This window comes from Planococcus citri, chromosome 2 (assembly GCF_950023065.1).
Source record: "Planococcus citri chromosome 2, ihPlaCitr1.1, whole genome shotgun sequence".
In the NCBI taxonomy this organism is placed as follows: Eukaryota; Metazoa; Arthropoda; class Insecta; order Hemiptera; family Pseudococcidae; genus Planococcus; species Planococcus citri.
This window is the reverse complement of record NC_088678.1, coordinates 72,232,268-72,260,013: the sequence shown is the minus strand read 5'-3', so window position 1 is coordinate 72,260,013 and position 27,746 is coordinate 72,232,268. Positions and strand designations below refer to the sequence as shown.

General features: G+C 35.0%; 1 pseudogene; it reads right to left on the bottom strand.

Moving 5' to 3' along the window:
• Nucleotides 1-27,746, bottom strand: part of LOC135837580 (fatty acid synthase-like) — a 33,534-nt pseudogene that overhangs the window by 3,844 nt on the left and 1,944 nt on the right.

Here is a 27,746-nt window from a genome sequence, read left to right as displayed (position 1 = left end):
CAGTAGTGAGTAGGTAGATAAACCTACATATTTTGATATTTCTGCAGACAAACAATCCAACTGCTAACCTTTGTGGGATGTTACTATTGGTTAACAAATATCGAGAAAGAATATAGACTTCGGCAGAAATGTCTCAAAACTGTCATAAGTTCAGAGTTGTGGCTGAACAGCAGTTGAAAGCTTTTTGCTGAAACTCAAATCCCCTGAATCCAATCCAGTAGTCATAAGCTAGACACAATCTCATGATTGTAAATGACGGCTTCTGCTTGTGCAATTTTCATGATGTAGAACTACATTATCTATGATCGAGGAGGGATAGTTACCTCTTCATGAATGCTTGAACATTATGAAATGCCAGAGAGTGCTACAATTTGACTGTGTAAAGCTTTTCACAGTGGCAGATAAACCTATTTCGATATTTCTGCAGACAAGCAATCCAACTGCTAACCTTTGCGGGATGTAACTATTTGGTGACAAATATTGAGAAAGAATATCCATGGTGTGATAAACAGATTTGACGGGTGGATTGTACATTTTCTGAACATATGCCCCATTAAGAGCATTTGTGTTCCTTTCAATTTTTCTTACTGTCATTTCAGGCCAATTTGAGAATATTTCCGTATTATTTACTCTGTGTATTCATGCTGTGTTTTTTTGTTTTTTTTTTTTTGTTTTCGAAACAAGGTTATCAAATTTGTAAAAAAAAACGCTCTGGTCCACCCTGCACACACCTTTCTTGATTTCATTTTGTGAGAGCGCATCCATCAATATATTGTTCATCCAAAAATGGAGCATGGGTCCCTGTATTTTATCACAACTTTTATCAATGTTTGCTGTTTGCCCCCCAAAAAAGGGGTGAGGTGTTCTTTGGAATTATGCTTTCACTCATTCATAACATCTAGTGAAACTATATCTTTCAGTTCCAAGATTGACCCAATCTGGTTTTTTGCTTCTTTGATTTTGGATGATAATCAAATAAATAAGTCTATCATTATCGAGGTGGCTTCAAGTGGCTGGGAGGGGGGGGGGGGTGAACTGTGAGTAAAAGTGATACTTGTGATGATCTTATTCAGGAAATTGAAAGCATTTTTTCATAACATCTCAGGATTGGCCTGGGCCTTTAAGGGTTAATAAATAATGTTACGTACATGTGAATGTTGAATCTCTTCGCTTTTTGTGAAATAAACTATATTCCGAATTCATGGTAACAAGTTAATGTACAGAGTCGCATGATAGGATCAGGATGAGTCTCATTTAACATACAGTTATTCAATACCTATTCTTATAAGACCAAGTTTAGGCTCTAGTAGGATTTGGGCTGATATATATTCGCGTTACTTCTTTACATGCACAAACAAAAAATGTTATGGCAGATTGTCCATTTTCAAATTTGAAAAGATAATTTGATTCAAAACTTTCAAATTGGTTGTACCCCAGAGTTTGAAAATTTTGATTTGTTTCTTCCACTTCAATTTTTAAGATGAGCAATTTGCCATAATAACTTGTTTTGTTCGTCCACTCAAATATTATGAGTTGACTTTTTTTTGTTCATCCACTCAAAATACTATAAATTTGTGAAGTCATTCGAATGATCCAAACATTATTTCTCTTTTTTGATGGTTTTTTCAAAATTCATAAATTTTCCTCTAAAAATGGTGTAACTTTTTCCATTTACACATGGTAAGAAAATGTTTGCATAGGTATGTAATTTCAATAATCCAGAGTGCTAAAGTGGACGAATAAAAAATGTTAATGACAAATTGCCCCATCTTCAAAAACGTGGGTACAAATACAATTTTAAAATTTGAAATCCTCAAAATTTCAAGCAGCCCAGATTTGGAAATTTTGAACCAAGTTTGCCACCTCAATTTAGATGTGCAATTTGTCTTATTAGCATTTTTTTGTTCCTGTACTAGAGTACCTATTTTGAGTTATGGGCAACATTTGAATGATTAAAACATTTTCTTATTTTTGATGATTTTTTCAAAATTAATAAATTTTGAGTCTTGCGAAGAATGCGGCTTCTTCAATTCACAAGATAGGCAACCAGTCATAATAACATTTTATGTTCGCCTCTTCAAGTACATACTATCATTTGAATTTCAGCAGTCGATTTTCGGAGCACCCTGCATGTACACAATATATGTACCTACGTAGGTAGATATGGTATATCACTAGAGCCACTGCATGAGGCAATGACTTACCCCAGGCAAACCGTCCATTTGCCTAGCTTCACAAATCCTTTCTATAACAGAATTTGCAAACCCATAACTAGATTGGCCAGCATTACCGCGACCGCAAGACAAAGAAGAGAACACAACAAAGTAGTCTAGATGATGACAGGCTTGGCGAGAAACAATGTCAAAATTCTTTGTGGTGTCAATTTTTGGTTTTCTAACAATAAAGAAATCATCAGCAGTTAAATTTTCAATGAACCTATCACGTAACACCTGGAAAAACCCAACAGTGAAAAAAAAGTATTAGGAATAGCATTATGAATTTGCAAGAGAAGGGACACACATGGCGTTTTCAAAATTATGAAAGAATTTATTTAAATGTAAAATTCTTATCAATTTTTTCAGCCAGATCCGCACAATGTTTTGTCCAGAGGTGGGAAATAATTTTTAAGTAATTTTCAAGACGACTTTTCTGCATTAAAAATGTTTTGGGGTTTGAATTTTGAAAATTAGTTGAAATTTTTTGCACGATTGAAACTCTCTGTGGGGGATAAACTTTATCAATCGAAATAATTTTTATCCAAGTTTTATTAATATCGATAAATCAGAATGCTGTATAAAGTGTAGAATTTCTTATACAGCAAACCTGCAAAATCAGAAATTTCAGGTCATCAGAAACTATGAAAGTTGATTAGAGTAATACTGATGCCAAACTTATGTGGGTAAGTATAAGTAATAATTAATAAAAGTCGTTTGAAAGGGTATCAGCTATTTCACACAGATGCACTTGCATGCCAAAGATCCACAACTTTTTTTGATCAAAATAGTATTACCTATTCAACATTTTATAATTTTCTCGTTCGAAGGACAGGACTGATACAGGTACAGCTAGTTACCCATAATAACAAGTTTTGATTCATAACTAAAATCAACTCACTGCTGCTAAATTGAAAATACCGCCTACTGGGCCCAACGAATTAGCCGCATCAAGCAGTTGTTCAGTCCCAAGGATAGAAGTGCAATCTGTAGTTGATACAATAACTTCTACACCGTTTTGTTGCCATTGTCTGACACGAGAAGCTTGGTAACTTGTAGTGATACCAGCACGGGATGAGAACACAAGTTTTGTAGCACCACGCAATACCATCCAGTCTGCTAACTCTAAACCAAAACCACCAAGACCACCTGAAAAATACCAACAAAGCATAGGTACATGAACAGATATATTATCAAAAAAAAGGTAACGCACATTCCTCAAATATGCTGGCAAGTAACATTTACCAATTAAGATGTACGATTTGTATGGGTTCATATATGTACGTGAAACAGCCATAAAATGTTTGAGAGCCGGTTTCATGACCTTCTGCGACTCTTCATCTCTCACTTTTAGAACAATTTTACCAACATGTTTACCAGTTGCCATGTACCTAAATCATATCAAGGAGGAAATATTGCGTAAGTCCATTTCAAATACAAATTAATTGGGAACTGGCACTGTGGATTGTTAAGTAGCTGATGAGTTGAACAAGGACTTCTCAGGATAATTTGGGCAGAAACAGGAATTTTCAAGATTTTTGCTAATAATAAAGTTTTTTGGTCATTTCTGCAAGAAATGTTATTTTGTCAAAAAAAAGTAGAACTTGCTGACAATTTTGACAAAGAGCAGAAGTTTTGAAAAATTTGACCAAAAGCAGAACTTTTTTTTACAATACCTTATGTATATTTTACTTTGGCAAAAAAAAATGTAATTTTTAAAAGGTGTCTCTAGCCCAGGTGGCTGTACATGGTAAGCAGTAAGCACTATAGGTAAGTAAGTAATCAATTTTGTCAATGATTTGGCAAAAAACAGGACCTTTTAGTATAATTTGGGCAAAAGCAAGAATTTTTGCCAATTTTGGCAACAGGATTTTTTTGAACATCTTGGCAAAAAGCAGGCATTTTTTGGTAATTTTACAAATGTTAGGAGTTTTTAATAATTTTGACAAAAAAGGAACTTCTTTATAATTTTGACATAAACGAGTCTTTTTTGACAATTTAGGCAAAAACAGAACTTTGCAGACAATTCTGGCAAAAAACATTACAAGGAGTTTTTAGGATAAGGAATTTTCAACATTTTTGCTACTAACAAAGTTTTTTAGTCATTTCTGCAAAAAAATGACTTTTTTGATAACGTTGACATAGGGCAGATTGGCCCCACTGCTGAAGGTAGTGCTTATAATATGTACTCCCTATATTGAATATATTCAGTAACATATGTATCTATTAAATAAATAGAGTTGTGCTATGACATAGTGTACGTACACTACGTACATTTTATGTAGGCTGTACCCTTTTTCTTATCCAGGTATAAGTAAGTATTTGGAAAGATGCCTATAATAACGATCTATTTTGGCGCTAAATCCTCATTTGGTTTCAGTAAATGCTAGCTAGCTGGTTCCTTCTCGCATGTTGATGTAATTACAGATTTGGTGAATCCTTTGGAAGACCCCAGGCTAGTCTTTAAGCTGACCCACTTCACGTGTGGTTAAAGTAATTTGTTTTTAATATTTAATCGATCCAAAAATCGAGTAAGTACTTAGGACTTTTTTGGTGATTTGTGATGTATCCAGACATCCGCGGATTACGCAAAGTGTTACGTGTATTTCTTTTAGTTAAGTCCTGCCGACGCCTTTAGTATTAGGGAGGCCCCCGAAAGAGACAGGAAAAAGTGTACAGTGTTCCAGTGAATGGTGAGATACATTTGCTACCTATTTATTAAGTGTTAATCATTGTTATTTGACCAAGACCAAGGTGTTGTAATTTATGATTATTAGTTTAGCTTTTAGATTTATTATATTCAACAAATTCTTAGCATACCTGCCTAATTTTGCTGATCTACCTATCTGTGAATAGATAGATCATTTACTTGTCTGAATTCATTCATATTAAATTTATACCATATCGTGAGATTTGCAAAACGATATATGCTAATGATGCTTGTAAATCGTGTAAATATACATAATAAGTAAAATGAGTTTTATTTATTGTGTATCTTGTAATTGAAGGGCTAATTGTGAAAGTCGCCTTAGTCAGCAGTGATTTTTGTACAAATCAATGAAAACGTTCTTGTCCTGCTTCAGTGATAATGTAAAAACTTCATGGTCAAGTATTAAAAAAACATCTTCAACTATCCCAGAATGCATTACAATACTCATTTTTCCCTTTAAAATTGATGAAATATGAAAAAAAAAATGTTCAAAGTTGTGTGTACAAAAAAATGACTAAGGCGACTTTCACAATTAGCCCTTCAATTAAATGTGTATACCTACTGCAGTTAGGAATAATCAACCCTTCTGAGCTACCTAGGCATCACATAATTATTCCCCACCTAAGGAGTAATTATTATCTGAAATGGTTACAAAGTAATTATCGTCTCTTTCCCCTTCAGTGATTCTTCCTATCCCAACTATTCAACAATATAAAAAAAGTTATTTTTCAACAATTTTGGAAAAAACAGGACTTTTTCGGCAATTTTAACAACAGTTGGGATTTTAAATAATTTTTTTAAAAAAGAAACTTCTGTACAATTTTGGCAAAAATGATTCTTTTTTGGCAATTTTTCTGGATATAAGATTCTTTTAAACATTTTTTCAAAAAACTGTGCTTTTTTGGCTACTTTTACAAAAAGTTACAATTTTTTAATAATTTTGGCAAAAATAGGAATTTTTGAAATTTTGGCAAACAACATAATAATCCATTATAATTTTCCAAATCTGGGAACAGGGCCATTTCACCTATCTTACAGTGGAATACCCTTTGAGTTTTTCTCAAAAACCATCTCACGGAGTGCATAATTTTTTCAAGTATGTATATGTACCATAAGAAAGAAAATTTTATTCTCTTTCTAGTGGTGCAATTTTTGTTTAGATTTCCAAACATGATCTTGCTTTAAGAAATGTAAAAACTGGCTAGTATTAGGAGAAATACAACGTTTTAAGCCAAAAACATATGGGGCATGTATGCAACCAGAAATACCTACTGCATTTGCTCTTTAGGTTTCTGAATTTTGGGCTTTGTTTTTGACAATTAAAAATTTGCTTCACCTGGGAAAAATCAAACGTTGCCGCCCTCTTTATAGGAGTAGATAAATGCACACTGACCTGAATGCTTCTTCAACTTGCTCTGTTGAGAATAAAGTAGTCTGTAAAGGTTTAATCGCGCCATTTTCCAATCCTTCATTCATTAGTCTCACAATAGCTACTTTTTCAGAATCTCCATAATTAGGGGCCATTAACGCATCCAACAGAATACCATGGAACGTTGTATTGTTCAAGAACATAGCCATTCCTTTGCAAGTAAATACAGTATTTTCAACTCAAAATTAAAAACAAATCAGTTTGTTTCCTTCCTTCCTCTCACACCCTCTATACAACTATAGGTACTTGTATATAACATTAGTTATAATACTTGGTACTTGCCAAGAGGTGAATTATTGGACAAATCAACTTTTCCAATTTCTAAGAAACGACCACCTGCAGCTAAACACTTTATAGAAGCTTGCAATTTGTCTTCAGCCAGTGAATTCAATACCAAGTCGACGCCTTTCCCTTTGGTTTGCTTCAAAATGTGCTGCTCAAAGGTGGTGTTGCGAGAAAAAGCTATATTATCATCCGTCAACTGTAACCAAACGAGAGTACAAATAGGCAATATCCTCAGGTTCCTCACTTTATGCAAAACCATCTTTGTGGTACCTATGTAGTTATCTACTAGCATATTACACTAGCCCACAAACCCACCTGAGGGAAGATTTTTTTAATGAAATCTCGTTTTATCTGACTTCCAACTGTTGTATATACAGTGCATTTCATGTGTAAAGCAATTGAAATGGCCGCTTGGCCTACACCACCACTTCCTGCATGAACCAACAGTGATTCGCCTGCTTTCATTCGACCACGTACAATAAGAGCATAATAAGCCTAAAATTAAAAAAAAAAACACAGAAAATTGAGAAATAAGTTCCATTATTACATCACAGTTACAACCTACATCATGTAGCACTTACAGTCCCATATGCTATAGGAATAGTGGAAGCTTGTTCAAGTGTCCATTGGTCTGGCACCTCCCAAAGGAAATAAGGATGAGGTATCACTGTGGTGGCCATACCGCTTCCACCCAATATGCCCATTACACGTCTTCCACTGCTGTCACGTCCAGAAAACTCAATACCCAAAATACAATCCTTTATACAGATGGAAAATGTAATTAGGTGCATTACATATAATGAGATATAGCCATAGGGTTCCCAAATTCTGACATCACAATCACTTAACAATAGCCAAATATTTCAATTTTTCTCCTCAATGAACATGTATGACATGGGTTGCTATGAGGAGTGGAGGGTACATACAAATTGGGGACCTTTGCTTTATAGTTTTGTAGGTATATATGTACCTGTCTGCCTAGATCTCCAAACAAGGCATCCGGGTGTAATTTTCCAGAAGCTATCATTATATCACGGAAATTTAATGGAGCATAGTACACTGTACATAGTTCATTGCTCTGATGGTTTTCTGGTCTGAAAACAAAAATGGACAGTTGTATACCACAGTTTACAGAAATGGAAAACGTTGTACCTTAGTTCAAACATGTAACTTACTGGTAATATTTTAGACTTCCTTCGATCCAGCACAGACTAGTAAGGTCACCCCTAGTCAAAGTATTAATATAAGCATGTTCAACTTTTTTCAATGAATTATCTGTCAATTTCTTCAGAGGAAGATGCCTGTAAGTTCCGAACACCCCATTTTTGTACACATTGTGAACCAGGTCCTTGTTCAATTGAGTAGAATAAGGCTCGAACTTTGAGGAATATTTAGGAGGCTTTTTGCCTTGAATGAATAATGATCTGTTACAATGAGGGAGCAGAAATGAAATGAGTGAAACCAATTGAGCTTCAAGTTACATTATTTTAGTCTTCTGTGATTGATGTGCGTTACCTCAAATAAGTGCCATTTGGTTCTTTTGTTAAACAGTTGACTAATCCCAAGATACCATTATTATCATCACCTTCGGAAATTAGCAGCAATGTTTTACCTTCATTTTCACAAGCTGCTAAACCAGTCTTCACTTCTTCCACCCAATCATAAGTATCTACATATACCTCAACCTCTTTTAATACAGGAATCCGATTTAACTGAAAAAGACAGTGATCATTGTTGAAGAGATTATTTACTCAAGTAACCTCCATCCACCTATCATAGCTTTTCATTTTATGAATTTCAAATATTTTATATTGAGGATAGATTGGCGGCCCTCACAGAAAAATACTACTAGTTTTTTTTTCACTAGTATGCATTTTCATATTACATACTAGTTTTCTACTACCTACTAGTTAAACTACTAGTAGTAGGAAACTAGTAATACAAAAACACATACTAGTAAAAGATACAACCTATTAGTCTCTAGTAGTACATATCATACTAGTAGTTGATTACAAGGATTAGTGGAGTACCCCACCACTCATGGTCGACTGTATGAAGATTGAAGTGAAATATTAAGGTTGACCAAAAAAAATTTTGTACTTATCAATTTTTTTCATTTTTTTGCAATGTAACTATTTGAACAGGGATGAACAAAAACGATGATTTATAAAGTTTGATTCAAAGTCAGAATTCTACTGCGCGCGGCATGTTTTTATAACTTTACACTTTAATAACTTTTGAACAGTAAACGCTAGCGCTTTGAATATAACACCATGTTAAAGAGCACAAAATTCTCAACATTTTGGATTTTTAAAACGCGTAGGTGCTCGTTGAGAATTTTGAGTAATTTCAATTTGAAGTTTATGTGCAGTGAAAATCTGCAAATGAAAAACCTTATCAAGTCCGCATAACGCAGCATTGCGAACCATAACGACAGGTCTTAAGGTGTCGCTATAATAACGACACCAAAACTGGTCAAACAACTTCATAGCGAGTCATAGCGAACGATAGCGAATCACTATACTAATTCTGAAAGGACCACAATTGAAATTTTTTTCAATAGGTACCTATTATGTGAAAATTCAAAGTAATGAAGCTGTAGTATCATCAAAGAAATTAGACCTACCAACTCCAAATGAAAAAAAAAAAAATCAAAAAAGAGGTAACTTGAATAACAATTTTTTTAAAGTTCAGTGAATATGTGTCTATGACTCTATGTGACAGAATAAAAAAATAATAATCATCAATACAGTGTTTCCACGTTTTTATTTTTTGACCTGTTTCTTTTCCACTTTTCAAACAAATTTATTAACAAATTTTTGCTCCCATTCCATTCTATTGATGATTGTTTGAGAAAACTAGTTGGTCTTTCAAAGTATTAGTACTTCTAATAACTACTTGGTGAATGTCAATTTGAATTTCACTTACTACTAGTACTTCCAAAATACTACTAGTGAACATGAATTTAAACTAGTAGTTTTTGCCAAATACTACAAGTGAAATAATTTACTAGTAGTATTTTTCTGTGAGGGGGAGGTTATACTGATGACAAAGATGTAAGATGAAGATAATATGTACTTGAAATGAATTTCACTTTTCTTTTTGGAATCTTTCATCCTACTGGTTATTTCACTATCACAAACCAAGTATATAACCAATCAGGTACAAGTATATCATCGGTATAACCTCTACCATAGAAAAAATAAGCTTACTTTTCTGAACTGAATAAGTAATAAGTATACTGCAATACTACACAGTTTTGCTTTCAGTAGGCATTTTGAAAATTTGATCAACGTCGGTTTAACCTCCACCATAGGAAAAAAAGCTTACTTTTCTGAATAAGTACACAGTTTTGCTTTCAGCAGGCATTTTGAAAATTTGATCAAGTCCAACTTCATCAGTGATGGTTTGCATGACTTGAAGTGTATCTTCAATGATTATCAGAAAGCCATTTGCTTTAATGCTGGTAGACAAATTGGACAAGCCAGTTTTGTTATGTGCCATATTTGTGGCGATTACTAGATGACAGTTCAGTTCAATAGGGACAGCAATCATGTCTGTAACAATGACCTTCCCACCTATTTTTTCCATGATGTGAGAAACTTCGGGTACTGTTGATGCGACTGTGTAATCCACCTGTAATTAGAAATAATATACCACAATATAGGTACATTCTCAATATTGAGGTGAATGAACTGAATGCCGATCTACTTGACCAATCATCGTTTATGTTTTTTGTTTACCAATTTTGGAAATTGAAGGGACAGAGTTATGCAATTTGAAATTAAATTTGTACATATTAAGAATATTTGCCCAAATTGAAACTTGAACGAGGTAGGTACAAGGAAAATTACATTTTTTCACATCTTCTCTAATTTTCAAATTCATCCAACTTATAATTAATTGTGAGGAACGAATAGCACCTCATTTTTAAGATCTGGTATTGTACCTTCATTTAGCATAAGAACAATTTGAAAAATAAAATCTTAAAGAGGGAATATTTCAATGTTTGGAAAACATTTTGAGTTATAACCTTTCATTAAAATTGATCTGGAGGCAAAAGGAAGTGTCCAAGAAAATTTCATGTTAACCATGTTGAAGAGAATTAAATTTCCAATCGACCTAATGTTGTTAGTTTTTTTCTAGAGTGCTTAGTTTTTGAGTTTTTCTCAAAAAACTAAAATTTCAATGATGTGCAAATTGATCAATTTAAAAATTTTTTTCCATTTGGTGCAAACCAATCAAAAATACACTTCTGGTGACTATTTCTATCTGACAAACATTCATAACAATCAAAACTGTTTTTCAACACTTTGTATGTGCAAAATTTGCTCAAAAAAGGCGGAGTTTTTTGAGATATACCCTTATAACTCCAAACAACTTGCAATGTTGTTGGGATTTTGAGTTAGGCCATTTTGCGTTTTTTACAAGATCTAGATAATGTACCTACTCAACTCAAAGTGTTATTTTTGGTTGATGAGCGTCATACAAACCCCAAAAATGCAAAAATGTCAAAATTGATTTTTTTTTTAGATGTAACCCTATTACTCCCAAGGTGCGATATGTACAAACCAATTTTCATATTATCTTGAAAATTTATGCTGATGGACAATTTTTGCATTTTCAAAATTTGCTCAAAACAAATTTTAGTACCTAGGTATGTGACATTTTTTATAAGGCACGTGTAGCATGATTTTTATACACTTTGTAAGCATAATTTCATCAATGTATTGGACTTCCCAATTTTACTGAACATTCTTCAGTTATCTGTAGGTCTCAGGACTTCAATTCATAAATTCTCATACAACTATAAGATGTAGGTAGATTGAAAAATATAGCTTACTCTAATGTCAGGTTCTGATTCTATGATGTTGATTATTTCAGTAGCATATAACATGTCAGGTGGGTTATTTAAGCCTGCTTCAACCACTTTTAACTTTGAAGTTCCTGGATTGTTTTCAAGTACTAATTGAATGGCGACAATAAGCGCTTCTTGTAGTCCATAGTGGATATTTTCCTGAGTAACAGAGCAAATTGGAGTAGGTAATAGGTATATAAAACGAAGTAACTATAATGCCGATGATACATATAGGTACGTGAACCTATAAGTACACATTATGTATACCTATGTTTATATTACGTGTAGGTATAGGTAGGTACTTAATGTCTTAATACAATATCAAGCAATAGCCACAGCTTACCTTATGATTTACAAATGGTACAAAGGTATATTTTTCCAGTTTAGGTGCCACTTCTGGTCGCAAACTAGTTATTGAAGTTGTCAAGCCTTTAATTTCAACACCTCCGCAAGTTATCACCTGGATATCTTTATAATTGCATATTGAAATTCCTGACACATATATCAGTATGGCATATAAGGTGACAATCGCAGAAAATGGAATAGAATAAATAAATACCTACATAAGGAACTTGGTAAAATAAATACAGAGGTATCTCAAAATTTTTTCATAATAACGATCAACATTTGGAATAAAACAACACTTGGCAAAAAAAATGTCACCCTTTATTTTGCAATTTCCAAGTTAAAATGTCGAAACTCTCTGAAAATACAGACCTTAGGTAGGTACTTGATTTAAACCCTTTTCAATATGTATATGTACCTATAGGTACATATTATATCAACAATTACACCCATCAAACACTAAGTAATATCAGTTGATTTGATCAACACTAGTTACCGGGTGACCAAGAATAATGGGTTTTGAAATGTTCTGATAAGTCAAAAAGGGAAAAAAATTTCCCTAAGTAAAAATTGGAAAATGGAGTAATAATCGAGAAAAAGTGCTTTCGAATTATTGTTTCGATGCAAAATGAAAGATTATTTCGTGTTTCACTGAAACAATCATTCAAACGCACATTTTTTACATGATTATTTAATTTTCTAATTTTCATCGTGGGAATTTTCTCTTCCTTTTGATAACATCGAAATCCATTATTCTTGGTCACCCGGTAACTGTAAAAGCGCCTGTAAACACAACAGTTAAGAACATTGTGTGTTCAAAATTTCACAGCGCAACTTATATTTTGAGGGTTTGTGAGAGTGCAGTGTAATAAATAATGAAATTGAAAACTGAAGTGGGATCAACATTTTGCTAGTAAAAAGAGCGCTGCGTTTTGGACCCTCTTTGAAAATCGTGGGATTCAACAGTACATACAAAGATGGTACTTGAATGTTGAAAGTCCAAACTTGATATTAATGGCGGTTTCATTGTTCAATATTGTTTTAGGGAGATGTAGGGTGTTCATTGTTCAAAGAAAGTAGATCAATATTTGGCAGGCTACCTTATTGGAATTATTGAAATTTCTATTCCTCACTCATTTTAATCCTAGGTTATTTCCCACTTACACTAGGTGACCAACCCTGTTTCCACTCAAAAATGTGAAAATTCACACAAGTGATACCATAAATCATACAAACACCTATGTGGATATAGTTATATACATACCTTCCCCTTCTGAGATAGCCTCATCTTGTTTCTGCTTCAATGGATTTATGAATATTCTTTGTAGTCTAGTTGGTAAATACAATCCCCTATGACTATTGCCAATTACGGCAAATTGTAACATGCTGTCTATGAAAGTGACATAATTTCCATCGAATATCAACTTTCCATTTATTCCTAAATGCAAACAACACATATTACAATTTACTGGTTAGTTCCATACGTCTATAATTTAATTGTTAAATCTTGCAAATCATCTCATTAATTGCTTTCAGTTTACCATTACTATCAGATGATATGATTCCTTGAAAGGCATTAGAGTACTCATACCCACGTAACCTCAATTCCTTATAAATATCAGGTGTATCCAAAGTAAGTCCATCGGTTACATCAAGTTTGGGGAGATTTAATGTTTCCCCGCTCAGATCTGTACATACTTTGATGACACCTTTGACAACCACGGAGCCAGATTCGCAAATTTCAAATTCGCCACTACCATCAAAAATGCTGACGGCAAATTTGACAGCACCTGTTTGGGTAACACCATGTCAACATCATATCATAATAAAGAGAGGCTTTGGACATCTGTCATGAAAATTTAGCATCTTTTACTTCACTTCAATACAGATTACAGATACATTACTTGTATGAGTACCTAGTGGCATTATGGTGGCTCTTAACAACTGGACATTTTCAAATAGAACTGGGAATTCATTATAGGGTCGGCGATGAAGATCGGCAAAAGTCTGCCAAACCAACACCTAAAATGAAAGTAGATATGTACTTAGGTATCTGATGAGGAATTTCACAAAGTTGTCATTCTACTACATGTCAAATACATCTCATTTCATGTTTTGTTAAGTATCCTATTCAATGTAGTATAAACATTTATTTTACTTGGCATATAATTATTTCACACATTTTACCTACAGTAAGTACCTACCAAATATCCAGTAGCTGGAAATAGAACTCTTCCATTGATAACGTGTCCAAGATAGAAAGCTTCTTCATCTTTGCCAGTATCTATTTCAATGAATGATTTTCCTAGTTCATGGCTTTCCTTTAAAATAATTATTAATTGGTTTGTGTAAATATGCTATAAGTAGGTACATATAATTTTCCTGATCTATCGCGGCAGTCACAATTAAACCTTTGTGCCAGTTATTTTTCCAACTCTGACCCTATTTAGCATTTTGAAATGAAGACATGAAAATTTTGAAGGTATAATGACATAGCTGAATTAAAAAAAAGACAACTGCGGGCAATTTAAACAAGTGTCAGTTTTCAAAATTTAGTGTAAAATAGGTTATAACTTATAAGTGAATTTTGCCAATGAAAGAGCTTGATTTTAGACAATGAAAGCATAAAGAATACCTAGTAATGTTGCCCCAGTAAACTGTGTGAAAATTTTGTTACCTACATTAGATATGATTTTAAAATATAAAAACCGAATAAAATAAAATTTGTCTTTTGGAGAACCAAATAGTCATCCTATAGGTACCTATGTACTAACTCATGTTTCCACTGTAGGTAGGTATGTCTATGTAGTTTCCAACACAATGGTTTTTCAAAATCTCATCAAGTTGACCTTATACCTAATTATTTTTAAAAAAAGGATTTTATTAACTTGTGTGGAGCTGTTTGTTTAATAGCCCAGTCAATATGCAATTTGACCCAAACATAATTCACAACAAAGGTTTTTTTGATGAATATTGTTTAGGGCGGTGTGCTGAATAACATACTAAAAGTCCCCGCCCCTACCCCACGAGCTAACCCCCCCACAGTGGATCAAAGCCCCCCAAAATCAGTTTTTTGCCAAATACTCCTGAAATATTGAGTTTTGAGTAAAATGAGCCCAGTGATCATTTCATCTCCTCCCCAATACCTATCAAATGAGCTATCGACCAACTCCCTAGCCTCAAGGGGGTGGCGCTACGACCCCTCAAGTGATCTGATTTCAATAATTTTACATTTTATGATTTGGGACTTGTAACCTGTTCTAATTGATAAAATGAAGTCAAACTTGGGGAATGGGATTCTTTTGAGAGCTAGAGTTGACCTTTGGAGTGGGGAGGGTCAAAGTTGAAAATTACAGAAAGGTCATTTTTTTGTAGGGGCATAACATGACCCCAAATGGATGAAAAGGGTCCAAAATCATACCATCGAACAGTACCCTATCTGTGATCAACATATCCAAATTTCAGCTTCCTAGGTCATTCCCACCCCATTTAAAGCGGAATTAAGCTAAGAATCCCCTTATTTTGCCACTATTTTCGGTGTTTTCCATCTTAAAAGGAAATGTAAAATTATTGAAATCAGATCACTTGAGGGGTCGTAGCGCCACCCCCTTGAGGCTAGGGAGTTGGTCGATAGCTCATTTAATAGGTATTGGGGAGGAGATGAAATGATCACTGGGCTCATTTTACTCAAAACTCAATATTTCAGGAGTATTTGGCAAAAAACTGATTTTGGGGGGCTTTGATCCACTGTGGGGGGGTTAGCTCGTGGGGTAGGGGCGGGGACTTTTAGTATGTTATTCACCACACCGCCCTAAACAATATTCACCAAAAAAACCTTCGTTGTGAATTATGTTTGGCTTTGGCCATTTTTTTCTGCTATTTGACTGGGCTATTAGGGCTTTATTTATCGATCCTGGCCAATACCACCTATAGTAAAAGGCCTGAGCGCTGTTTTGTGACGTCATCACTCGTAGATAGTATGTACTCCGATAACACTATAGAAATGAATGAAATATTAATGCACTAGAACGAAATAAATACTGAGAACATTTTATTTTGCATTTTGAATCACATTCTGATACTTAATAATCAATTTGAGATCAAGAGGGAATGATTTGAATGGAAAAATAAGTAAATATAAGCTCATAATCAACACTGTTTTTATCATTAAAGATGAGAACTACACTCGTTTATGATCTAATTTCTAAAAGAATATCAAGAAAAACTCTGGAGGATGACAGCTGACAATGAGGAATATAGCAAAGAAGTACAACACATACTAATTATTGTAAATATTACCGAATATACGCGAACATAATCTCCAACTCAAAGATAAGGTATACGAAACGATCACCAAACATTGCATACATGACGGAGATTTCTCTCGAAATTCTTTGCAAACATTGTATTTATGCCTGTTGAAATCCATCCCAAGTATTTTGGAATTTAAAGCTGCTTCAATTGGTTTGAGATACTGATGATTTCTTGTTTAATATCCATTATCCATCATAGCAGCTTTAGCATGGCTGCTGGCTGGTCTAAGAAGTAGATTTGAAAATTAAAATGTATTGTAGATTTTTCTCCAATTTGATGCGATTGCATTGTTCACTAACTACTTATTTCATTACAACATCATTCCGGTACAACACACTAGTACACATTAATTTTCATTTTAATCTACAGTTTACATCACTATTCATTCAAATCACACAACACAAACGAGTCGCAAAAAATTCATTTTTGTACACAAATCAAATAAACCAACACCATCTGTAATTGAAAACATCAGTACCACATTACTAGAACACATTTTACGACAAATATTAATTGAATTTCATAATTTAAATAACTTTTTTAACGAAAGTTTTACTCAATTTTACGAATTCGCCATTTAAACATACGTTAAAATTCAAATGGTAAACACAATCGAGTCATCTACTAGTGGTGATGTCAGAGCTGATAAGGATTCAGCGCTCAGGCCTTCTACTATAGGTGGTATTGTCCTGGCTACCCCACCACAACCCTGCACATTAACAATAGTTATTTAACAAAATTTCAGACTTGATATGCAAGTATTTGGTCTAAGTATCAAAAGTTAAAGAAAATTTTAAAGGATATCAAAAATTGATAGAACCTGCAACATTGCGATAAGTACAGGGTATAGGTCATAGGTCTACAATACACATACTGCATCAGAAAAATTAGCGATGCCCCACTCCTTGGAATGGTCCCATTGAACCATGGACTGAATCATAGGCGTTCCCCTAGGAACTGGGAATTCTACAGGATGAAAAAGTTTACTCAGTTTTGGTTGACCACCAGCATTGTATAATCTGCAAATGTAAACTATGTTAATGGAAATAACAATGTACATATCACATCAATGTCTTGGTGCATACTGGAAAGAAAATATATTTTTTAATATTTCAAATGAGGTACAGTTAAAAAATAAAAAATATACCTAGGGAGTAGAAGTAGACTTACTTTCCCAAGTTATTCAGGAGGAAATCTAAATTGTCAGGGTGTGATCTCTTCATCAATGATAAAGTGGTAGCTTTTTGTCCAATAGTACTTTTCACAATGCTTTGCATCAAACCATGGGGAGCGATTTCAATAATGATGCCATTTTCAGGAATGTGCTGTAATGCTTCCTAAAAACATGGCAGACGCGAACATGTTGTAGATTGCAATTTTGTATAATGGTACCTACACTTGAAAAATTATGCTTATGCAACTCATTTTTAATGCATTACTCACATAAAACAAAACAGGGGATAGCATATTGTTAGCATGATAAGAAGCTGAAGATGATTGGACTAACTGTGTATTCCATTTTGACTCTGGTACAGAGCTAGTAATCCATTTTGAAGAGCGTTGCTTTGGGATTGGAATAATCTTTTTATAAAATACAAACAAGCGAATAAAAATGAAAAAATGAAAATTTCAACTTAATTAGCTGCGTTAGTGTGACTGTACGCAACCACATATATAACCTATACAATAGGTAGGTAGGTAGGTAGGTACGTACTGTTTCTAAGTGTTTTTTGAAATTAGACCCTGCATCCACCATGTACTTGGAGTGAAGAGCAAGTCCGCAACTTTTGACCTCTCTGGTAAAAACATCTTCCTTCTGGAGTTGTTGAACAAAATTTTGTACAGACTTAAGTGACCCAGAAATTGTCACATTATCCAAACTATTATGGCAAGCTATGTCAATATCTGGAGGTAAGCGCTTCTGTGTCTCCTCCAAGGACAACCAAATCGCAGCCATGGATCCCTTTGGTATTTGGGATTCCAAGATACTACGTCCTCTCCAATAAGCTGCCAGGATAGTTTGATCACTGGTTAAAGTACCATCAGCATAAGCGCAACCTAACTCGCCCAAAGAGTGGCCAACCATGCCATCTGGTTCTATCCCTATTGTTTTTAATAAATCTACCAAAGCAACCTGTACAAAATTAACAGTTACAAATCATAATGCTTCCAAGCGCATCAAAATATGTACCTAAGTGTGCAATTATCCTACATATTCCAGTTAGGAATTTGGGTGGTTTGGTTCTTGTCTTCACCTTTGACATTCTTTTTTGCTTCCAACATCAAAGTTTTACTGATTCGCCCACCCAACCACCAGTAAGTAAGTAAAAGTACTTAGTTGAAGATAAAGTGAACTTCTAATTTTTTTCTACAGTGAATAAAGTTGCGAGAATTTTTGTTCTCCCCTTGCTCAGGCAAGGGTAATTCTCAAAAAAAGTTTTAAAATCATATAACAGGTGGTTTACTTGAATACTATTTACAATTGAAATTTTTTTTCAGTGGCATTGTGCAGATACCAACTCGGGCATCGCGTGCATATAGTTTCACATCCCCCAACCCCCCTCCACTATGGGTCAAGTCCCCTCCAAACGCCGAAAATTCCATCGTCGTGGCTTGTAACCACTTTCAATTTTTCAACTTCATCTTCAAAAATTAATTACACTGTCACTTTTTCTGAGAAAAAAAAGGATTCATATTATTGTATGATATCCAGAGTAAATGATAGAACCAATACAAATTTTCAGAATGATACTTACACCCTGAAACCAAGGCCATAAAAAGATGTACCCAGTTTTTGCTCCATCGCCGTGGCCAATTTTTGTTTATTTTTTCCTGGCTCTCCTATTCGACTTTTTTTTGCGGTGAAATGGCTACACTGTATTGTTTCAGTGATAGCAGTGCTGTGCCCATTTCACAACCATCAAGGAAATAGTTACAGTCACCCGTTCTCCGAATGGTAATCTGTGAAAATTGTACAGATTTCCATTTTCCAAATCCATCGCCGTGGCTTATCATTCTCACGTTTAAAAGAGACATTTTTTTTCTTGAAAAAAAAAGAAAATATACAACTTTGAAAATTGAAAAATTATTGATTCTGTTGACAGTAAAACAAATTTTAGTTCTTTTTTTCTTACGTCGCGTAGATAGTACAGTTTGGTATTTCGTCGTGGCTATCGGGGTTTTTTTGTCCACGGCAAAGGAAAGTACCTACCTTATCATGTTTGAATACTCCCATTAAAATGTATCTGGTACCTACTTGATGACCTTCATGTGAGCTAAAGTTACGAATAACTGCTCCAGTTATTCCTATATCTACTCAAAAGTAGTGAACAGCCCTTTTTTTCAACAAGTGACATCGATTTTTTTGAAGCCCCTACCCCCGCCCCTATTGAAGATGACTTGGGCCTGAAGTCATTTTAGGGGTCCTGGGTATGCCTAGAATCAAGTCCCTTTTGAAAAAAATTCAAAAAAAGGTTTTCATTTTTGAAAAATTTTAGTACTGAAATTTAAACTTTTTTCGAGAATTACCCGCAAATAACTACATTCTACACAGATTTTCATCAAATAGAATAATTAGATACACAATTTTGTTTTCTTTTAAAGGAGTTCTTAACAACCAAGCCCAAAAATGCAGTCTTGTAGGTACTGCACTTTATTTCAACAGAAAGTGGTCTGTTTCCGCCTTTTGCGTAGGTATAATATAAATTTAATACAAACCTCTATGGCAATAATTGCAACAAAGGCATTCAATGCATCATCAAAAATTGATTCGTCTCGAGAATATATCACTTTGTACAAATCAAAACCTTGAGACTGCAGGGCTTGGGCTGCATTATCTATACTCTGATTGAATTGTGGTAGTTTCAATAAATCATTTGCCATTCCGGTCCATTGACGAGCTCTTTCAACAAACAACTGTAATTTGAAATTTTGTTGCATAGAAGTAACCAAATAATGTAAGAACTACCTACAGGGTGGCCAGAAATATCGGGTACCCCTAAAAAAGTTTTCTAACTGAATACTTTGGTTGGTCACAGTGAATGATAATAATGATAACACATGATTGGTTGTTGGACTGGAGAGATAACATTCCACCAATCATTTATGCATCTATTTCACGTTGCCAACCTATATTTTTAATGAAAAACTTTCTTAGGGGTACCCGATATTTCTGGCCACCCTGTACTGTATACCTATTCATATAACCTATTCAATTACCTATTCATATACAAATTTTAATATCATGTAAAGTAGGTCTCAAAATGTCTTCATCAATGCAACAATGCGTTTTTTTCACCAGACATGGTTTAAAATATATTCAAACAATTATATTTTTAAGCCTATCTACTGCAAGTTCAATCAGTCATAAAACCTAGGTTTTCTAAAAAAATTCAAGTGGGGAAGTATTCGTCACCTTATGGGCAACGGAGTGTATGTCCAAAAAAGCACTTTTTGAGTTAGAGCAATTTTAAACTTTGAATGGTGATTATTGAGTCATAAGGTGATATCGAGCGATGAAATTTTGAACTTTTGTAGCTGAACTAACTCAGAGTATTATGTCTGGACCACTTTTGAGAAAAATGATGTTTATTGTGCAGTAAAATTAACTTTTATTTGTGAAAGATGGACATACTCATACTATTTTGAGTATGTCCATGATATCAAGAGGTAATTAACGAGTATGTCCATATTTCATGAATGAAAATTAATCAACTGTGCAATGAAACAGTCCCTATTTTAACGAGTAGTTCCACACATATTATGTAGTTCCAAAAAATCGATGTGCATGTTGAAAAAAAAATTATGCAGTTCCAAATTTAGAAAAAAAATTACTGCTATCAACTGAACGCAAAAAAACTAATTTGGAACCAATGTAACGTCAGTCTGAAAGGTGTACCTACTGTAAAAACTACACAATACTGCCTACTTACCTACCTAATACAAAAAAACTTGATGTTGAACAACTTAATCAAACAAAATTTTACACTGGTTTCGTGTTATGGACATACTCATGGACATACTCGCTTTTCGCAAATAAGCTGGACAAGTGGACATACTCAAACCAAAAAATGATTTTAATTTTAATTTTTGATAATTTTCCCATCTAATTAGGAATATTGTTGTGACACCATTAGGTTCGTCTCAGTCTCAGCTTTCCAGTGATACCAAAACCTCAAAATTGAAAATTTTGGACATACACGCCGTTGCCTTTGCATTTAAGGTGACGTATTTTTATGGAACAGGTTGCATAACTACGCATGAAATAGCTCCCAATTCTAGGATGTGACAAAAGGAAATGGAATAAAAATTATCAAAAATTATGTATCTGCACCCAGTTCCAATCCTGAAATGTTGGAATGAATAAACGCTTGAAATGATGCCAAGGACATCGACTTTGATTTTTGCTGCAAAAAGGAGAACCACAACAATGCAAGTAACAGTGATGAAGACTTTTGCAGTCGATATTCTCAATCCATCACATCTTCAATATCTACAAAACACAGAACGAAAACTCTGGGAAGCAGAAACTGCTCAACAAAGAAGTCCAAAACGTTCCAGTTGAGTCGCATGTAGTGCAGTAGACACTCTATAACACCTCCAAACATCTTCTCCCCCCCTCCTCCGCCCCCAAAGTGTAAGTATCCGAACAGTAAATGTTCCTGAAAAGGTCCTAGTAGTGTGCCTTGTGCGCTTGTGTAGGGGGGGGGGGGTTGCTGGTATGTAACAATACTTACTATTATGTAGGTGCACTAAACTTATTATGTTAAACTAATATGTTCCCTTGGTGTTTTCTCAGAGTCAATGAATGAGATCCTCAAGATGGAGCATATCCATATCACTCAACTCAGAGTATCAAGTACCAAACAGTCGAGTTCAAGAACCTATCAACTGTTATTACCAGTTGCAACAACTTTAACTGTGAACTCTGATTGCTGCGTAGCTGCCAAATGCAGCCCACATCGAGTTACAACTGAAATTTTAGTTATGGATCGGGTATGACAGAACCATGTAACTGCCTACGTTATCATATTATGTTGCTTATTGCTAAGATGTACATTTTAATTAAGAGCCCCTAGGTAGTAATTAAGATGTGCCCCAATATTTGAAATATATTTGCCCCACGCCATAGTGGTGATTGGGGAACCCGTTTTAAAAAAAATATTATAGGTGGTCATAATGTATGTAGTACATGTAAGTATGCAATACTTTACTTACGGAAGTTTCTTTGAGCCGGCTATCATTTAAAATTGTAAATCCTCGATAAGGATGACCTGGAATATTTTGTTGGTGGATATTGTGTAATAAAGCGATCAAATTATCATCACGTGGCAAATTTATAATCTGCATAAAATTATAAGACTATTACTATTAGTCATTAACTTTTAAATTATTCTGTTTTCTTGTATGAATTTCCGAGATGTATGTATATTGTATGAAGGTATTAGGTATACCAGAGAGTCAATTGTACTTTTTAAGTTTTGAGAGGCGGAAGCTACAGTAAAGTACCTACATTAAGTAATATTTCAAAGTTAGGTGATAACTGTATTCAATACCTCATCCAACATATGGTGCACTGCATTTTCCGTTCTGCCTGAAATACAAACCAGTCTTGGAATATTATCATAAATTGGAGACTCCTTCAATTTTGGATTAGATTTAAGTAAAACGTGGACATTGGTTCCGCCAAATCCAAGTGAATTCACAGTGACGTAATCTCCGTGAAATGGCCACAATTTGTTTACAACCTGAAATATTTTTAAAATACCAATGCAATAATTGTATTTGGAAATGAGAAGGTATCTTAGCCCTGAGGTACTTAAAATGGCAGGTTTTGAAACTAATGAGTATACAGATGTGCAAACCTTAAGTAGGTAAGCAACTTTTCAACTTCTAGTAAGAAGCTATAAAAGAGGTATTCTAATATTCCAACGTCAATAAGCCAAGGATGTGTAAAAACTCAAATTGTATCTATTTAGTGCCGTTTCAAAAATATCCCAGGCATTTCCTGGTGCTCACTGCTCAGGATCAAGTTTGTGTCAAAAAAAATTTGCCGACACTATTATAGAGGGTGTTACCACCTAATCAGTAATTCTCACCGATGTAGTAACTCGATGAAAAATTAACCAGTCAGTCACGTCAGTGACAATTGTCACAGGGCAGACCTAAACATATAAGGTATGACTACTTTGGTATCTAGGAGTTAAGGAGTATGGTCATTGGTCTAGTTACTTGCAAACGCCCATCGTTCAATCCAGCGATAGATTTATTTGGATTGTAGAAGTGTAAATTTGGTGGTATGAGTCCTCTTTCAAAACTGATTACAACTTTGATCACAGCAGTCAAAGCAGCGGCGGCTTCTGCATGGCCCATGTTGGATTTGACAGAACCAATCAGCAATGGACCATCACGTTCTTTACAAAATACATCGACAATGGCATCAAATTCTTGCGGGTCACCAGCCTGTGCATTGAGAGTACAAGTAGAACAATAGGTAGAAAACTAAAATAAAATGCTGGCACATGGATTACACACAGTGTACCTATACCTACTATAGGTAAGGGTAAGGGTGCCAATTATCAACCCCACCCTTAAATCCGACCCCCCTTTATCTCATCTGATAATGCCACAACATTTGTGGAAATTCGTTTTTCTTATTCCTTTTTCACAGAAAAGGCGAATGAGATCAAAATCACCTCTGTAAAGCCAAATGGTGAGAAATTAAGAGCAAAAAACGAAAATCAGAGAGTCAACATATTAAATTTTAAATTTTGTTTGAAGTGAGCTCGTCAAAATGACTTTTGTTGAATCAATTTTGGGTTAATTTTTATTTAAAGCAGATACTTTGAGGAATAATACGTGCTAATTAATTTTTGGGTAATTTATTCAGTGAGTTTTCAAATTTTTGGTCAATGTTATTTTTGTGAAGTGCCCTAATTTCGACTCCCAATGTTTTGGCCATCTCAATATGATGTTTTTATGAATTCGAGTAGATATGCGGAAAGAAAAAGTAAAAATGAAAAAATGGCAAGAAACTTCTATCCTGCGATACAAAGGGCCAATTTTATGGCAGAAAATTGAATGAAAACTGCTATGGCAAGATATGGATGAAATGCATGTCATGATATACTCGTACTTATGTGACCCAGCAGCGGATGCACTTCTAAACTAAAACGTTGGTCTATTTGTACATTTCTCTATCATTTAAGAATTTGATCGTTTTGAAATAGGTACCTAAATGTAAGCGTTTGTAAGCCGCATTAAATCCATTTTGTTTTTGGAAAGATTGATACAATTTATTGGAAATAAGTATGTACCTTAGTGCCAGTGCCATGAGCTTCTACGTAGGCCACATCAGATGCATTCAAGTTTGATTCTTTCAGTACTTGCTGCATGAGGATTTTTTGATTTGGCCCTGATGGAAATGTGATGCTTTCTTCTTTGAAGCCATCACAATTTGTTTTGGCATTCACAATTGTCGCATATATTCTTTTAGCATTGCCAGATTTTTGCAAATAAATTGCAGCCACAGCTTCGCTTCTCACATATCCATCTCCTGTGCACAGTCATAAAAAAATTAGCATATTGCCATGCCTATAGTAGCGCTTACTTCAGTAGGTACCTGCTGCATCAAATGCTTTGCATTTTCCATCTGGCGACAGCATACCCAATCTCACAAACTGCAAAGAGATCGTTGGTTTCATCAACAAATTGATGCCACCAACAATGGCTGCATCACACCGTCCTGTCCTAATGGCGTCAAAAGCTTGAGTCAAACAAACTACATAGACTGGAGGAAGAACCAGTATCAACTGCGTAACTGGGCCCTGAAAAATTGTGCGAATGGTACCATTACGGAATTATCTGCAGCTGCTAGGTAGGTATTCAGAATTTTTTTCCTTTTTTCTAGGAAGTGGAAGGGATTGATACAAGTGAAATAATGCATATGAGACTACCTATATTCATAAATTGGTACAGAGTACCAACTATGTACCTACGTAGGTACAGTTTCAGGATCTCTAAGTATCTAGAAGAGAGGACTGTAGGAAGAAGGCTGATTTACTAAGTTCCATAAAAATTTAATAAACATGTATGTAATTGAAAAAAAAATCTTGTACAGGTACATACATAGGTACCTACTACAGCGACGCGAGGACAGAAATTTTTCAACAGGAGGCCGGGCTAAATCGGTGAAAATTGGAGAGAAATGGGTTAATTACAAATATGTAGCTTAAAAAAATTGATGTATGTGGTATGTAGACGAATTTATCTATCTATATCTATCTGTGTAGATATCTATCTTCTATGTACTTATATATTAATACATACCTAGACCTACATGCATGAAAAGAAATTTGAAAAATTCTCTCACTGGATCGCTTTTGCACATTTTTGTTTTAAAATGTTCCTCATGACGTGTAGATATGTTATGAAACGTTTAGGTAGAATTCAAAAATTTTTAGTTTGAGCTCAAAAAATCGAAATTTCATCATTTCGAGCAATCGTAGGTATAACTTTGATCTTTAAACATGATAGCGATGTTTATTAATTGAAAAAATTAAAATCAACCCAAGTATATGGTGGCATGATGGAGGTTTTCAAACGTGTTTACAAAAGTTCAATGAGACATTTATAGGGGGCACTTCTGCTCTTTGCTTGAACTACTCCCACGCTCGCTTTGCTCCAGTGCTTCATCCGTGTCCTTCCACGTCACCACCCTCTTGGGGTTCGCCCAACTCCCTACTTTTAATAGTTTTTTGATGTTCTGTGCTTCGCCAGCGTTCGGAGAGACTTCATACCCTCCCCGGACCAGAACCCCCTTGGGCTTCATAGTCCAGGAAAATTATATGAAAAAAAAGGGTCATTGGGAAAAGTGAGGTAGAAAGCTGAATTTTGGTATACTGGTCCATTTTTTTGTGCTGAACACGAATCCAATGAGTCCCTGGTCGTCCCTGGTGAGCGTTTTCCCCTATTGTGGATCTAAGCCCCCCAAAACCAGTTTTTTGCAAATTTCTCCCCCGAATTGCATTTGAGCGAAAAATGAGGTTAGAAAATTTCCCATCTAATGATACATATATCAACTTCACTACTACCCCTAAAAAACACAAAAGGGCTATTGGCGCATAGGAGGGGTGAAATGGGCCCCGAGAGTGTTCGGGTTGATACCAGCATTGAAAGTGGGTACCATCGAGAAACTACCCCGTGAAAAATTTCAGATCCACACCACCTCCCCTTTTTGCGGAACCCCCCTTTTTTGAAATTTCAGTAACACTTTTCTCAGCCCCATTTCAACCGATTTTGAAAATTTTTCTGGAAATTAGGTATATCCTTAGTAGGTATCCTCACAAAAATTTTCAACCCCCTCCCCTCATATTTACCCCCCAAAATGGCGTTTTTTTTTTCATTTTTTTAATGCCTATCAACAATCAAGATTCTGCTACACTCACCTACCCCTCTCCAGAGCCCCTCAGCCCCCTCAATTTTCACGATATTCGAAATAAAGTCATTTTGATGATGTTGGTTTCATTGCTATGGGAAAATTACATAAGTTCATTGTCTGTGAAATAAATACGCCACATATGCTCCGCATACCTATACAGTGCCGTACACATAATTATACAGATTTGTTACGTTTTCTGCGTGGAAAAAATTCAAGGGTCCACCCCCTCGAGGGGGGCCATGTGCTGTAGCTTATTCTACGAGAAATTTTATGTACAATAACAATGAACTTATGTATGTAATTTTCCCATAGCAATGAAACCAACATCATCAAAATAACTTTATTTCGAAAATCGTGAAAATTGGGGGGGGGGCTGAGGGGCTGTGGAGAGGACTAGGTGATTGTAGCAGAAAATCTGAGGTCATATTCGTGCTCGGCGGTATCGAATCATATGAAAACGACACCAATGTCATCAAAATAACTACCTATATTTCGAAAATCGTGGAAATTGGGGGGGTGGCTGAGGGGCTCTGGAGAGGGGTAGGTGAGTGTAGCAGGAAATCTGAGGTCATATTCGTGCTCAGCGGTATCGAATCATATGAAAACGATACCCTACTCATTGATAGTTATTTTTTTCAAAATTCCCATTTCACCTCCCCTCCACCCGCCCCCCACGATACATTATTCCAAGTTTTCACCACGGCGCACCAAAGCAAAAATTTCTAATATAGTATATGATGTTTGGGGGCCAAAAATACATCCAAAAAACGTGTTTACAAAATTGTACCTCGCAATCTTGATTGTTAATAGGCATTAAAAAAATGAAAAAAACGCCATTTTGAGGGGTAATTATGAGGGGAGGGGGTTGAAAATTTTTGTGGGGTTACCTATCAAGCATATACATATGTAACCTCCAGAAAAATTTTCAAAATCGGTTGAAATGGGGCTGAGTAAAGTGATACTGAAATTTCAAAAAAGGAGGGTTCCGCAAAAAGGGGAGGGGGTGTGGATCTAAAATTTTTTGCGCGGAGGTTTCTCTATGGTACCCACTTTTCATGCTAATATCAACTCGAACGCTGTCGGGGACCATTTCACCCCTCTTAGGCGCCGATAGCCCTTTTGTGTTTTTTAGAAAACCCCTCACATTTGAATGG